Source organism: Psittacula echo (assembly GCF_963264785.1).
Source record: "Psittacula echo genome assembly, chromosome: 3".
Classification (NCBI taxonomy): Eukaryota; Metazoa; Chordata; class Aves; order Psittaciformes; family Psittacidae; genus Psittacula; species Psittacula echo.
The window spans coordinates 120,971,865-120,987,639 of record NC_137736.1 but is presented as its reverse complement, the minus strand read 5'-3'; the positions used below and the strand labels follow the sequence as shown (position 1 = coordinate 120,987,639).

General features: G+C 40.2%; 1 protein-coding gene across 6 annotated transcripts in view; it reads left to right on the top strand.

Annotated features, from left to right (window-relative positions):
• Positions 1–15,775, top strand: part of DLG2 (discs large MAGUK scaffold protein 2) — a gene marked incomplete at both ends in the record, with an annotated part of 868,631 nt that overhangs the window by 490,262 nt on the left and 362,594 nt on the right. The window lies entirely within an intron of this gene.

Sequence of the window (15,775 nt, the reverse complement as noted above, 5' to 3'; positions counted from 1 at the left end):
TGTGGGCTAGCTTTATATTTCAGATAGAGAAAAAAATACATAATTTGGATTTACACACGATAATTCAAGCTTTCCAAGGCAAAGAATATCACTGTGAATTAGGCTTTTACTCATTTGTATATTCATTTTTTAATGTCTATGTATTCCCTGGTTTTAGTAACTCATACGGGGGGTTCTGGGTATTTCATAGAATCATAGAATATCTAGGGTTGGAAAGGATCTTAAGATCATCTAGTTCCAACCCCCCTGCCATGGGCAGGGACACCTCAAACTAAACCATGTCACCCAAGGCTCTGTCCAACCTGGCTTTGAACACCGCCAGGGATGGAGTATTCACAACCTCCCTGGGCAACCCATTCCAGTGCCTCACCACCCTCTCAGGAAAGAATTTCTTCTTTAGATCCAATCTAAACTTCCCCTGTTTAAGTTTGAACCCGTTACCCCTTGTCCTGTCACTACAGTCCCTGATGAAGAGTCCATCCCCAGCATCCTTATAAGCCCCCTTTCAGATACTGGAAGGCTGCTATGAGGTCTCCACGCAGCCTTCTCTTCTCCAGGCTGAACAGCCCCAACTTTCTCAGCCTGTCTCCATACGGGAGGTGCTTCAGTCCCCTGATCATCCTCGTGGCCTCCTCTGGACTTGTTCCAACAGTTCCATGTCCTTTTTATGTTGTGCACCAGAACTGCACACAATACTCCAAGTGAGGTCCTTGGATGAAGGGTTCACAATTTGTTTCAGTGAGTCCTCAGGTCCAGGGAAGATGAGAGTTTTCCTATTGTGTGAGCAATTTTAAATTACTGAATATTTGGTTATGAAATCTCACTGTGTTTTCAAAATAATTTGAAGCTCTGAAGAATGCTCAAGAAGAAGAAGAAAACTGGAGACTGTTTGATATATTCTTTTTAAATTCAATAAGAGTCACTCGACACACTGAGCCATTTTGTTCCCAAAGGAGTAAAAGAAATTTCATTGTCCAATATACTGGATCACAAGCCTGAAGTTACTTACGCTCTCTGCAGTGAAAACTTCAGGGAATTTGTTCAGGGAAAACATGTCAGTAGAAAATACAGATACTAGAAAGAAGGCACTGACACTACTAGGAAGTATTCTAAAAATGATCGAAACAAAAATCAACTGCAGGAAAAATGTTGTATATTCCATATCAAATATGAAGAAAAGTTGAAAAGTTAAGCATCATTTAAGAGTTCAAAACCCACCTATGTGAGTCCAGGTAAAAGAATTATTCATGTCTACTTGAAAGCTATCCCTTTAACTTTGCCAAGATCACTGAGACCTTGAGATACTTATTATGTGAAAAGTTATTTTATGCAAGTCATAGCTGCCTAGAGGCAGCATTCTGCTGCTGTTTCTTTTAAATTATTATATTGACATTTTATTTTTCAGGTAATACCATTTATTTATTGCCTTTCTCTCATTTCCGAACTCACTTGTTCTCACCAGATAGTTTGCAGTGAGTAATTCTGCTGCATTTTTGTATTATTTATGGCTTTACATGAAAATTGCCTTTACTTTAGATGTAGCTCTTTAGGATGTGGCCTTTCAGCTTATTTACTCTATTATCCTTAGATGACAAAGTCCAAGCTTTATCTCACTCCTGTTTGCTGACTGGAATGTGAGCACCTAATGCAGATTGCCTGTGAAGCTGCCTTGGCAGGGAAAGGAGAGCCAAAAGCATCACAGGGATGCCTTGTGCCATCCCAGGATAGCAGTATAATACAGGCAGAGTGAAATTCTCTCTGCAGGTGCAAATCACAGTGGCTTGCAGAGATTTTAGAGTATAACTTTCAGAATACTACCATTTCTAAAACAAATACTTAAGTGGTATTTATTATTAAATAGGTAATGCTTTTCTAATGAAAAAGGCTTTTTGTGAAGCAGGCCAGCTTTTTGGAGCTGTATCCTCATCCTCCAGTCTGGTGCAGGACAAGAAGACCTTTTCCCTCCAGCTTAGCATTTCTGCAGTTATTAGACAATAATTTCATCTAGAAATAACTTTGCAGGTATAAATCTGTTATTGATTTGAGAGTTCAACACAGATTTAGGGGTGTTCTGGGGGCTTGGATAGCATCCTAATTTTCAGGAAGTGCAAAACAATGGGTATTCTGCTCCACGCTGTTCTGCTTTTCCAAACTGGCACAAAAAGCCTACTTGCAGAAATCAGTCTGAGCGTTACTACCCAAGCAAACCTGAAGTGTTCTACCCTGTGATGCTTCGCATCAATCAGCACTAGTGATTAATGAGCAGAGCTGCAAGTGTGAATTCCAAATAAACATACCACTTCTGAATAAAAGCTTTTGGAGTGCTAATAGAAGGTTATGTGCACACTAAAAAGGATTAATGTGTGTATCTGGAATTCTGTCTTTTCCAAGAAAGACTATAGGGATCTTCTTGCAGAAAGATTGAGAAAGCAACACAGAAAAAAGTAAGACAAACTAAGGAGCTATAAAACAGTGGTTTGACTCAGTTTTCACTTAGTTTTGCAATTGGCACTGACAAATAATATGTGGATTTAAAATGAAATGTACATCTAAATAAATGGGAACGATGAATCTCAATTTACCAGTAGAAAATGACTCATTCTGGAAATGATAGTGATCATCTTGCAGCACAGATGGTCATTTTCGAGGCAGGACTTTTTAAAAGGCATCTTTGATGTACTGGATTTGTCTTTTTATAAATGCAATGTTTTGCATTGCAGAAAATTGCCTTTCATTTTTGTTATTAATTTAGAATCAATTGTAATGCATAAATTAGGGTCACTCAACCTTGAGGAATCAGTATGCCACTTGGGTAGGGAATGACATAGCAAACATGAAGATAAATAAGCAGGAAAAAAGGAGGAAATAGCCTGCTGACTTACTCAGACTGAATTCCACAACTGTCCTTGCTGTGCGTCATAACTAGTAGTACAGTATCACAATACAAATCTCTAATCTGCTTTTTGGATGCAGCATTGCAGTTATTTTATAATCTTATGCAGTTATATTTGAAGCAGTCGGAAGACCATTTGTCTTCCACTTACAACTATCATCCAGCTGCTCTTTGACTGTAAAGTGAAGGGAAGCTCTCTCATCAAATGAGGGCTGAGAACTGATCTGGTATATACTTTTTTTGCAAAGTACTATTGCAGGAACAATGGACCGCTTTGTAATATGTAGAATTATATGATATAGACCATTTCCTCTCAAATTTGTTCCCATGTTTAAAACTGCAAGTAAATGTCAAATGGGTAAGGTAATTCCAGGTATGCTGAAGCTGTAAGTAGCTGAAAAGCAATTCTATGCTTCTTATGCATCTTTTATGCTGCGTTACCCTAAGAATTTGACCTAGCTGGTGAGTCTCAAGCATAGCTTGAAATTCACCTCATGCAGCTTTATGCGATATATGAATTCTGACTGAATCCTATGAATAATTTATATTTTTGTAGTGGTTTTTAATATTGCAGAATTCAACAGGTTGCACTTGGAGCACAATGCGCGTTTCCTATTGCTCACCTACAAAGCAGAAGAGAGGTCCTGGTAGCGTACTTTCACTGTGAAATTTTAATATCTAGGTTGTCATTAACAGGAATTAAACTGTATAGGGAAGGAAAAAAGAGATAAAAGAAACTAAAATAAACTATGAGCTCGTAACTGTAATCTTTACTGATGTTAAATAATGCTTTAAAGTGCAAATTGTTTTATTGACAGTGATGATGATGATGTACCTATTTTCATTATATTTCACAATGGGGAAACTTGAAACACAGAAAGGCAAGCCAGTTGTAAAAAAGCCAACATGAAAATGCACACATCCTAATCTGTAGTCTAGCAGCCTCCTTTTCGAAGTCCACTTTGAAAAGTACACGGGGAAAAATACCTATTCCATTGATATCAAGGGTCTTACTAGCAGTGTAATCTTTACAGAAGTTTAGGAAAAATGGGAAAGAACATGACAATTTTATATTCTTTAAATGCCCCTTGAATTTTTAAAAATGGAAAAATATGTGCATCCAATATGTATTTAGGAATTAGAAATATAATATGAATAGTTAGCTTACACAAAACATTGGCAACCGTCGTTATAAACTAAATACTTGACAAATGAATATTTATAATATATTTCTGAAGCAGAAATAGGGCTGCATTACACAGTGAGGTACTTATACATGTTTTTGTCAATAAATATATAACTAAACCACTGAATATTGAAATCATAATTGGATTTTTAAGCAGAGAGACATGCTATACCTATGCAACTTACATTATAATGAATATGCTTAGAGATTTCTTATTAAGCTTTCTCAGGGGAAATCTAGACATCTACTAGGAATACTTTTCTGAGAGGAAGCTTAGAAAAAGAATATGACATTTCTAGGTATATTCATTATAATGTGACTTAGGGAGAAATGAATGAGTCAAGTGTGCATGTAAACCTACAGTAAAAAGAAATTGCAACTGCTCTGAGCTATAAATTTTAAGTTAAAGTAACAAAAGCCATTAAAATAAATAGCTACTCTGATTTTCCACTTCCAAACAATGCCATTACTCATCTCTCCCAGCAGGAGAGAAATACCTATCAAAAAGGGCTGAGGAAAACCATGATCTTCATGAAGCTTCAGTGCTAGTTTAACTGCATAGAAGGAAATCAGGTAAATCAAAATGTAGTGAGGACCTAAGAGTCTAACGCAAGTCTATTTGAATAAACCCCCAAACTATCTTTAATTATGAGAATGAGCTAGGGTCTTGATTTTCCAATCTGATTTCTAAAGGAGTTAGTTGAATAGTGTCTGCATCTGTCACGCTGAGTTTTCAAAAGCTCTTTGAGTGCTGAATAAATTTCAGTGTACTGAAAGAGAGCTAACGCTGTGGTGGTGCTTAAAAAGGGTAAATAGGATGGTGTGAGTCATCATGGTATCTGTGTAGGCCAGACTGTTCTGGGTAAAACAGTGTCAGGTATTATAAACTGGCCAACTCTGAAGTCATATGTCAAGAAAGAGAATACAGCCTGTGGCTGAAATCAAGCATTCCCACCTGGAAAGCATTGAATCCGCAAGAAGTCCTGGTCCTCCTTGGATGGTCGGCAGCCAAACACAAATATTCAGATTGATGTCACAGCCAAGGTAAAATGTAGCCAAAGTGAAGACATTAGCTGCATAACTGAGGACTGTAGAGTTAGAACACGTTCTGGGATGTGGAATACAAGAGGATCTGGGACCTGATGTGTAACATTTTTGGAATATCTTGCTTAATTCTACTTGGAAAAGATGCTGATACCTGAAGTGTCTTTAGGGGAGGCCTTGAGGGTTGTTGTGAGTTTGGAAAACACATCCTCTTAGGGAGAGAAAGGGCAAGCCTCTTTGGGAGGGAGGAGGGAAGGTTAAGGGGTGACTCAGTCAAAGAAAATATGCACTTAAATGAGAAATAACCTTTAAGAGAGTGTACCTCATCCTACCTGGGGGGAGACAAGAGGAGCTGATGGTTTGATGTTTAAACAGGTTGAGACTGTTAATTGGTTATATGTTAATAGGTTAGCAATGACAAATGACAAGGACTGGATGAAAGATTTAGGAATAGCAAAAGGGTGTTAGGGAGCAAAAAACAGCAGCTGATAGAAAAAAAGAGGGAGCATAATATAAGTACTAAGAAGGAGACTATTAATGAATACAAAAAGGGTTGTCAAATACTGACTGATCTGAAAAAAAAGCTAAAATGGACATTTCTGAGGGGATAAGGGACACTGCAGGATGTTGGTGGTTAAAATCAGGATAAATACGTATAGCTGTGTATGCAGCATATGTTTGAGACATCAGCAAACAGTATGCTCAGAAACAACATATCATCCTTCACTGACCCCCTTTCTCCTGAAAAGTGGAGGATATTAAAGTGAAGGCACTAAAGCTACAGATTTGTTTGAAAAGAAAAGCTCTCAGGGAATACAGGTGGAGATGTGTGCTCAATTTCTGTAAGAGGGGGAAACTGCAAGGCCTGTCATGGCTTTTCTTTCCTTTTTGCAGTCACTACTCTGCCTCAGGAAAAGACATTATGGAACTAAGTGATATTTTTCTCCAGAGATGGTTTAAGTAGGTCTTACAGCCTATATTAGTCAGGAGTTCAAGGTAAATGACAGAGTTGTGTCCTCTGTCTTAGATTAACTCTGAGGCATTGATGCCTACTTGGACATAATTAAAAAGGTGACATTTTCCCAAAACTCTATTTGTAAATGAAATATCTTTATCTCCTTGTTTCGAGAACAGGGTATTTGAGGTGCTATAGCATCATGACTGTTGTTAGATGCTATCGTTTCAATGGTGACCAGTGTCACTGGAGATCAACCCCATAAGTTCTTAATGTTTACCAGATGATACATCAGAGCTCCTTCACTGGAAATCAGTCTTCCATAAACAGAGACTGAACTCTGTATGGCCAAAGAGATTTTTTAATAGGATTTTTGAAACCTTTGGGAAAAACAGTCTTGTACAAATTTGCTTATAATATCCTGGAGAAGAGATGGAGAAAAACCTCAGTAAAAGTAAAGAAAAAGTAATGTATTTGTGAAAAATACATGCTCATTGAAAACAACTGCCAAGAAAAAATGGTTGAAATAACAAACACTTGAAATAAACAGGAATTTAAAATAAGAATATAGCTGAGATAAAAGCAGCCTACCTGAAGAGAAAATAAAAACAATAACATCTGTTATGGAATACAAATGTGTGCTTTGGAACTTGTCGGAGTCTCATTCCTGTTATTCTGCTTTGCTTAACAAGCATGTTGCTTGCATTCTATTTTCTCAGGTAAATCTACTCTCTCGATACCATGGCTAACTTGCAAAAGTGATTTATAGATACAAAAGCTCTTGGTTTGCTGTAAAACAGAGTGTATGTAAGAAAAATGCTCAAGTCAAAGTGAATAATGAAGCACAGTGCAGCAATGAAGCTGGATCCTGGAGGCCAGCTGCACTAAAGGGAGCACAACCACATTAATTATTTCTCAACAGAAACATGTGCAACAATACACCATAGGACTGTGATGCTGTCCTGGGTTCAGCAGCAGCAGTCATTTTTTCTCCTTCTTAGTAGCTGGTGCAGTGCTGTGTTTTTGACTTTCGGCCTGGGGATAATACTGATAAAACCGATGTTTTCAGTTGCTGGTCAGAATGTTTACCCTGACCAAGGACTTTGTGAGTCTCATGCTCTGTCAGGGAGGAGGAGAAGCCGGGAGGAAGCAGGGACAGGACACCTGACCCAAACTAGCCAAAGAGGTATTCCATACCACAGCATGTCATGCCGGGGCATGTAACTGAGAGTTACCCGGAAGGGCTGGATCACGGTGGGGTGGGGGTGAGGTACCAGTCGATGAGCAGTTGTATTCTCTTCCTTTGTTATTTCCTTTATCATTATTACTATTAGTGGTAGCAGTAGTGATTTGTGTTATACCTTAGTTATTAAACTGTTCTTATCTCAACCCGTGGGAGTTGCATTCTTTCGATTCTCCTCCTTGTCCCTCCAGGAGGGGGAAGAAAGGTGGGGGGGGAAGTAGACTGCATGGTTCTAATTTACGGCCTGGGCTTAAACCACAACAGTTCTTTTTGGCGTTCAACGTGGGGCATAAGGGGTTGAGATAACAACAGATCTGACTGAGGCACAATGCTGATTTATTGGCTCTCAAAGTTGTTTCTCTTGATGTCACAGTTTCAGTATGCTGTAGCTTACTTAGAGCCAGTATTTGCTGTGTTAGTGTTTATCAAGTGTGGGGATTGGGCTAGGGTTCTTGTTTCATTGTACTTTATGGTAACGACTTGTAATACAAGTGGGCTCCGGCAGCAGGGCAGGATGGACGTGGCCGTGGACTTGTACCTGGCCGTCCCGCTCCTCTTCACTGTCCTGGCCCTCGTCCTCACCTCCATCTTTGTGAGGCTGCGGGGAGCTGAGGGGGAGCGGCCCCGGGGACCAAGCGGAGGCAGGAGCGGGCCCAGAGGCCGGCAGGGAGTGGCTGCTGGCAGAGGAAGTCAGGGTGGTCGAGGAGGGGAAGGAGGCGGCTGCCGAGGAGGGGAAGGAGGCGGCTGCCGAGCAGCGGGAGGAGGCGGCGGAGGAGCCAAGCCCCACGGCCGAGCCCAGCCCCGCGGCCGCCGAGAGCATTCCCCAGCAGCTGTCCCCCGAGCCCCGTGAGCCCGAGCCGCAGGAGGATGCAGGAGACCCCGCAGCATTTCCCAGCAAGACAGAGGAGGAAGATCTGGACTCAGAAGGAGAAGCTGGTGGTGAGAGAGCCGGCAAGCACAGCAGCTGCACCAGTCCCAGTGACAAGTACAGCAGCATCATTAGAGAGTTCTGAAGGGTTTGAATGGCCTTTGGGTACCCTTGGGACCTGCCTGCTGATTGTGATGGGGATCACCATGTTGGCACACACACAGAGTGAGTTCTACCCACGGCCATTTTGTCTGATCTCAAAAGTTAGGCAGAGTCAGGTTTGGGTCTTGTCTGGGGTTAGACGATGATATAGGAGGACCAAGAGGTTTTCCATAAGGCTGGACAGTCATGAGTGTCACAGTGTGTGGGACAGTATGGGCGAGTATCTAGTCCACTGGGCCCCTCCAGTGCTTTGGAAGTGTCGGAGATGGAAGGCAGCTGTGTGGAGTCCCCAACGACAAGTTGCAGAAACTGATGCAGGGGAGGGTGAATTATTTTGAGCCTGGTGGGCCCGTGACACTTCAGGCCATCAGGGCAGAGATGCAGCATAGAGATGGACTCATGATCGAGGGGTGGACTTAGCAAGGGACACTATCTCCAGGTTATTCACGAGCGTGAGCACTGCACACAGCCTCTCCTGCTCTGAAAGACTGTTACAAGAGATGGAGCCCAACATCATGGACCGAATGGACTCAGCAGCTTTATAGGGATTGGTCCATGCACTAAGATAACAGTGCACTGAGATGAGAGTGAGGGTATATTGAAAATGTGGGATCTAAGCATGACGTGAATGGTATGGAATAAGGGGTGGATACTGTCCTGGTTTAGCAGTAGCAGTCATTTTTAATCCTTCTTAGTAGCTGGTGCAGTGCTGTGGTTTTGACTTTCGGCCTGGGACAGTACTGATAAAACCAATGTTTTCAGTTGCTGGTCAGAATGTTTACCCTGACCAAGGACTTTGTGAGTCTCATGCTCTGCCAGGGAGGAGGAGAAGCCGGGAGGAAGCAGGGACAGGACACCTGACCCAAACTAGCCAAAGAGGTATTCCATACCACAGCACGTCATGCCCAGAATGTAACTAAGAGTTAACCTAGAAGGGCTGGATCACGGCGGGGTGGGGGTGAGGTACCAGTCGGTGAGCAGTGGTATTCTCTTCCTTTATTTCCTTTATCATTATTATTGGTGGTAGCAGTAGTGATTTGTGTTATACCTTAGTTATTAAACTGTTCTTATCTCAACCCGTGGGAGTTGTATACTTTCGATTCTCCTCCCCGTTCCTCCAGGAGAGGGAAGAAAGGGTAGGGGGGGAAGTAGATTGCGTGGTTCTAATTTACGGCCTGGGCTTAAACCACAACAGATGCTAAACAGAGTCAATATACTTCACTGTACACTGCAGAGTATACGTTACTTTGAGGCTCTTTGCATAACAATGCATTCGAAGTATAAGTATGTCCAAAAAGCCCTGGTGTGCAGTGAAAAACTAAGTCATGAAGAGGTTGATAGAAGCTTGAAAATGGTGGAGGAATAAAAAGGTGGGTTTGGCTGCATGTGAATTTTAGACTGCAGAGATATCCAGCCTAAGAGACACAAAGGTTTTGTAGTAAAACTGGATGGCAAAGCAACATCTTTAAAGCTTAAGTGGAAAATGGAACAAGAACTGTAAACATTACCATGACGCTTATCAAAATCTCAGTGGTCCCAAATCCTCTCTCTCACATGAAAATGTAGGGTAACAAAAATGTAGGGACAATGTGCAAACAGGGATACCCTGGAAAATGCCACCAAAAAAGCAAGTGCGACATTTTTCTGTATTTCTTCAACTTTCAATTAGTGTGTTTGTTTGGTTTTGGTTTATCTTATTAATATAGCTTTGAAAGGTCTTTAAAATATGGGATAATTGCTTGCTTTCTTTCTTACCTTCATATATGTTTTGAAGATGCCATGGTGAAAATATTGGCTGTATAAACAATGTTAATATTGAGTAAAAAGCAAAGTTATGCATCCATGAAGATACCTGGCAAATTGATTCCCAGGATTAGTGTTGTTGGTTCCTTCAATTAGGTTTTCCATAAAAATAAAGGATATCAGATCACCTGTTTATCCTGCATGTGCTTGCCTTGTATATAAGTAACAGAGCCATATTAGCAGAAAAGCTGTTACTTTGAACAAAAACTAGTGGTAAGAGTCATAGTTAGATATAAAGCATCTCAAAGTTTTGCCTTAGAGAATACTGTTTGTGTGGACGGGATATTTAACAAGTCAGTGATTCATCTGGGTAATGCAATAATGCATTTATCTTATCCACATTTGAGACAAATTGAGCTGCACCTTTTTTAAGCCCAGCCATTAACTCAGCACCACGCAGCTGCTTGCTCCCCCACCACCCCAGGCGGGATGGGGAGGAGAAATAGAAAGCATATAAACCCCATGGGCTGAGATAAGAACAGTCCAATAACTAAAGTGCAACATAAAACTACTACTGCTACCGTTAATAATCATAATGATAAGGGAAATAATAAGGGGAGAGAATATAAAACTAAAAAGGGGAAGGAAAAAAGAACACTGAACACAAGTAATGCACAATACAACCGCTCACCACCCACCAACCGATACCCAGCCCAACCTGAGCAGCTATCGGTCCCTTCTGAGTGACTCCCCCCAGTTTCTATACTGGGCAAGATGTGCTGTGGAATGGAATACCCCTTTGACTAGTTTGAGTCAGGTGTCCTGTCTCTGCTTCCTCCCTGGCAGAGTAGGAGAGACTGAAAAGTCCTCGATTAGGGTAAGTGCTACTTATCTAACCCATCGGTGTGTTATCAGCATTGTTCTCAGACTAAAGCCAAAGCATAGGACTGCATCAGCTATTAGGGAGGGGGAAAAAAATAACTTGCAGCTGAAACGAGGACAAGGTTGTATTTGTGGCTCAGGTTCATAAAGGGACTTAGGTGGCCAAAACAGCCACATAGATGAAATGCAGGCTTCCAACCTTTAAAACCCCTGCATAACAATTCCAGTACCACAGGGTCCCTGTACATTTCAGAATGTGCTGCCTTTGATACTGGTGCACTTAATTCTACTCTTGTGCATTCCTGGGAGTGCTGCTGATCATAGATCACCACTTGTCTTTCAGCTGGCGCCGTAGGAAATTCATGAACATGATGGCTCTGGGTCAGAGTCACTTAAGTAGTCTGGTTTTCCAGAGGCACTCTGAGCCTGCTCATTTAACACGGAGAAAAGAAAAGACAAGTGGTAGCTGCCTGTCTGTTCCTTCCTCACCATTCCGGAGCAGACATGGGTGATTAAGATCACCTTCACCTGGGGAGCTATGAATAAGGTTTCTGTTTCCTAAGAAGGCACTTTAGTCCCCAGGCAGTTTGTATTCATGCGATACGGAGGTGCTTGAGCCTTCCTTTCAAAGGAGCAAGAGGAAAGAAAAGCAAGTGTGGAGTCAAGAATTCATGGTTATCAGGAAGACAACAGATAAGAGGGAACTTGTTTCTGAAGCCCAAGGATGTTTATTTTTCCCAGGGACACTGGCAATTGTTTTAAGGGATTACTAGGACATTGTGCATTTTAAAAGGTTCTAATCTAAAATCCAGAGACATTAGGTGTGAACTCAATGAGTAGGTAGAAAACTGTATCTCAGTTTCCTTCTATTTCCAGCCACAATGGATTGTCTCTTTCTGAAGCACTGGTGCTTTTAGTACTCCAAAGATTTCCTAAACTTGTTATTCAGGATGCTATTTATGATACTCAGTTTACTGAATGCTGGTCTGATGTGGAGTAAGGAATATGCCTATATTTTCATTGCCAAGTAAGAGAATCCTCCTTTGCATCATTGCTAGGATACAGTAGTACTGACTGGCCTGATCTTTCTGGAAATTTTAATGCATGGATTTAAGTCTTATTGACATTTCTAGCTTAAACACATCTGGGAGACTGCAAATTAATTGTCAGTTTCTGTCAGTATCTAAAGCACTTTCAGGAAATTATATGAGTTGTTGTATTGATGAGAACAACCGATCCAAATCGCTCCTGCAGCAGCGAGTTCTGTTAAAAGTGCATTGCAAAGCATTTCAGGGATTTGAAGGTCACAGTGTTTGCATCAGAGACAATGGTGTATACTTCAAAGCAAAAGTGCTGCAAGGAAGGCATATGTAAGAGTTCTCTTTGGAAGTAAGAAAGGGCAGCATATCCCCATCAGACAACATTCAGCATCTCTAGCGTTTATACTGTGGAAACCCCAGTCATTACATATTTCACATGTAATTGATCAGTGGCAAGAATGATGTCAACGTGAGTTTGAAGAGACAACTACAGAAAACAGGAGCTGGTTTTACAAGTTCTTGTGTTTTTTGAGCGGACATCTGTGTGCTGCAAAGGTAGAGTCTGCATTCCTTGAGCTGCTACTGCAAACAAAGTTGGAAGGCATTAAACACAGGCAAGACTGAGTGAAAATGTAAGTCACTCCTAAGTTATGTTGCTGTTGTAGCACTAAATTGTTTGAGAAAACAGGTCATTGTTCTGGAGATACTGAGAAAGTAGACATTTACCCAGTGAATAATTTAAAGCAGTATGCAAACTTAAATGGATAGAGAAACCATTCTTTCTAATTATTTTGTTCTAGTGTCATAAAGCACAGACAAGCCTTTCCTTTCCTTTCTTCTTTTTCAATTTATTTTCCCTCCTTTAAATAGTAAAGCACTTAGTTCCAGTCAAATAGTAAAGCACTTAGTAATGAAGTTTCCTTGAGAAAAGCTTACTGAGGCAGCAGTTATTTTTTAGAATAGAATTAAATAGCACTTCTATTAAACTTGCAAACTGACAAAATTCAGCCAAGTATCTTTTGTTGTTCTTTTTATGCTAACCACAACCAGTGTCCTCCAATATCTATAGCATATTTGTAGGAGGGAAGAGGTTGCTATTTGCTTGAGCTCATATAGAAGTATGCCGTCATTTAAGAAACAAATCCAGCCATAACCTGAAAATATAATGAAAATAAAAGGAATGGCAACATCCTGTAGCCAGGGAAAAAGAAAATGCAAAAACTGAAAAAAGGAAAAGGCACCCACGAGAAACTATGAAGGAATGGAAATAGAATAGAAATCTATTTGGATTCTAGCATCTAAATAGAGAACAGAAATCAGACCATCAGAGAAAACAGATGACAATGTTCATCTTGCTTTAGGCACCCACTCACAAACTGATCCAAAGCCTCACAAAGTCACTAGGAGGCTCTTCACAGTCACTAATGGGTTTTGGATCTGGCCCTAATGAAGAGGGTCATAGAGGCTAATTGCCTTACTTTGTCTGCTGATAGAGCTGAGGTGTAGTTTCATAAATGCAAACAAGTGAAAAAGGTGTTTAAAATCCTTCAGCCTCATATCTAGAGGGTGAAGATCTCACAGAAACCACAGCAGGCAGAGGATTTGTTCTCTATTGATTTTGTGTTCCAATCAACAGAATCATTACTTGTGTATTTTCATGTTTCTATGCAAATATTTAATAAATATTAAATTTGATGATTTTGTACATGTGCAGTGGGGAAAAGGGCCCATGGGTTATTTAGCTTTTATGCACTCATCTTGGCCTGTTTCTAGTGTGTTATTGATCTTTAAAAATAGACAGACTCATGCTAGTATACTAATTATTTTCTCATCTGTATCACAATGACTTTGCTTATGGATATTCCCTTATTCTAGCTGAATTTGGTAATGGTTGTTTCAATTTTAGTATTTCTGGTTATCGAGAGAAGTAATGCTGGGGATTGTACAATTACAAGACATAACTTCTCTATCTGGAGGACATGTGGTGCTAATACTAGATACCAAGTATGCCTGCACTTCAAAGCCAGTGTATTTCTTCACCATACAGTGACTGAAACAGAAAGAAATGGTAATATTTTAGATCTCACTAATAAAGATCTCATGGAAGATCTGAATTTAGCAGAGAACTTAGGACCAAGTTCAATCAAATCAATTGTTTAAATTAAAAGAAAATATTTTCATTGAAGTTCTCAATATATAAAGGGAGAACTCTAGGAAAACAAAAGAACCAGTTCTTGAGCTATTGCATAGATAAATACTGGGACTGCAGAAGAATTGGAAAGACTTTGAATCAGTTTTGCAACTTAGTGGGGAAGGATCCTGGGCCTTAAATACTGGAAAAGATACTTTTGAAAGAGTAGTAAGAGTAGACAAAAGGATTGATCTGTGGCAAAAAGTACATCTGAAATGTCAATATTTAACAGAGAAGTGAGACTTGGCAGAAGTCAACCTTAAATAGATCTTGCTAAAAGATTAAAAGGAAATTGTTACATGTTTCTTTTCTAAATAGAAAATGAATAGGTAAATAAGTTTTGGAGCACTGTATAGTGAGATAAAACAGTGATTGTTTTTGTGCCATCTTTGACTCCATGTTTCTTAAAGACCATCATTTTGAATATGAATGAAAGGCTAAAGAGCAAATTGTTTAGAAATAAAATGCATGAGCAAGGAAAACTTCAAAAACCCAAAATGCATTTAAGTTGTGGGCCAGCAGGTGATTTTCTTTCTAGAGCTTTAAATAAACTAAATAAAGTCTTTAACACATCCATCAAGTCAGTGGTCACACATTTGAAGAAGAATATAGCAAGTTCAAGTAATGGTAAAGGAGAAAATATGTTGTAACCCATAGTTTCAGCTAAAAAGTGTGCTAAACTTAGAACAGCTTTGAGTGTTCTTTCATGTTTAAGTCATGGGAAAAAAAAAAAGGAAATTTTATAAAATTCAACATAATTTAGCAAAACTTGATTGTACCACACTAATTTGGTAGCTTTTTTTTGTGACTGACTTTCTAGGAAAAGAAAATCTGTGTTCCCTTTCCCAACTTAAACAAAGTAAGCCTTATATTGGAGAATGTGGAGATCACTAAAAAAGCTGTGAAATGGATAGTGCCAGTTTTTATGGGAGATGGCAGGGATTGGTCTGAAAAGGTATCTGGCAGGTTGGAAGAGTATTAGATGAATCCTCTGGGATGGTTCTTGAGATGCATTCTGTTTAGTAATGATCTAAGAACAAAATGTTTCTACTTGACTACTCTGTATGTCAGTGGAATTACCTGGAGGAGAGTTTTCATTATGGGGAATATGTAGGTATGCTAAAGAGATCAGTGGGTATCTCACGAGCTGATGTAAAAGAAAGGTAATTGAATTTAATCATACCAAGTGGTATGTTAAGTACTTGCAACTAAGAGCAAGAACTTATGCTATTGTCCTGGGTTCAGCAGTAGCAGTCATTTTTTCTACTGGTGCAGTGCTGTGTTTTTGACTTTCCGCCTGGGAACAGGGCTGATAACAGCGATGTTTAGACTGACCAAGGACTTTGAGAGTCTCATGCTCTGCCAGGGAGGAGGAGAAGCCAGGAGGAGGCAGGGACAGGACACCTGACCCAAACTAGCCAAAGAGGTATTCCATACCACAGCACGTCATGCCCAGGAGGTAGAACTGGGAGTTCCCGGAAGGGGTGGATCATGGCAGGGTGGGGGTGAGGTACCGGTTGGTGAGCGGTTGTATTCTCTTCCTTGTTATTTCCTTTATCATTATTACT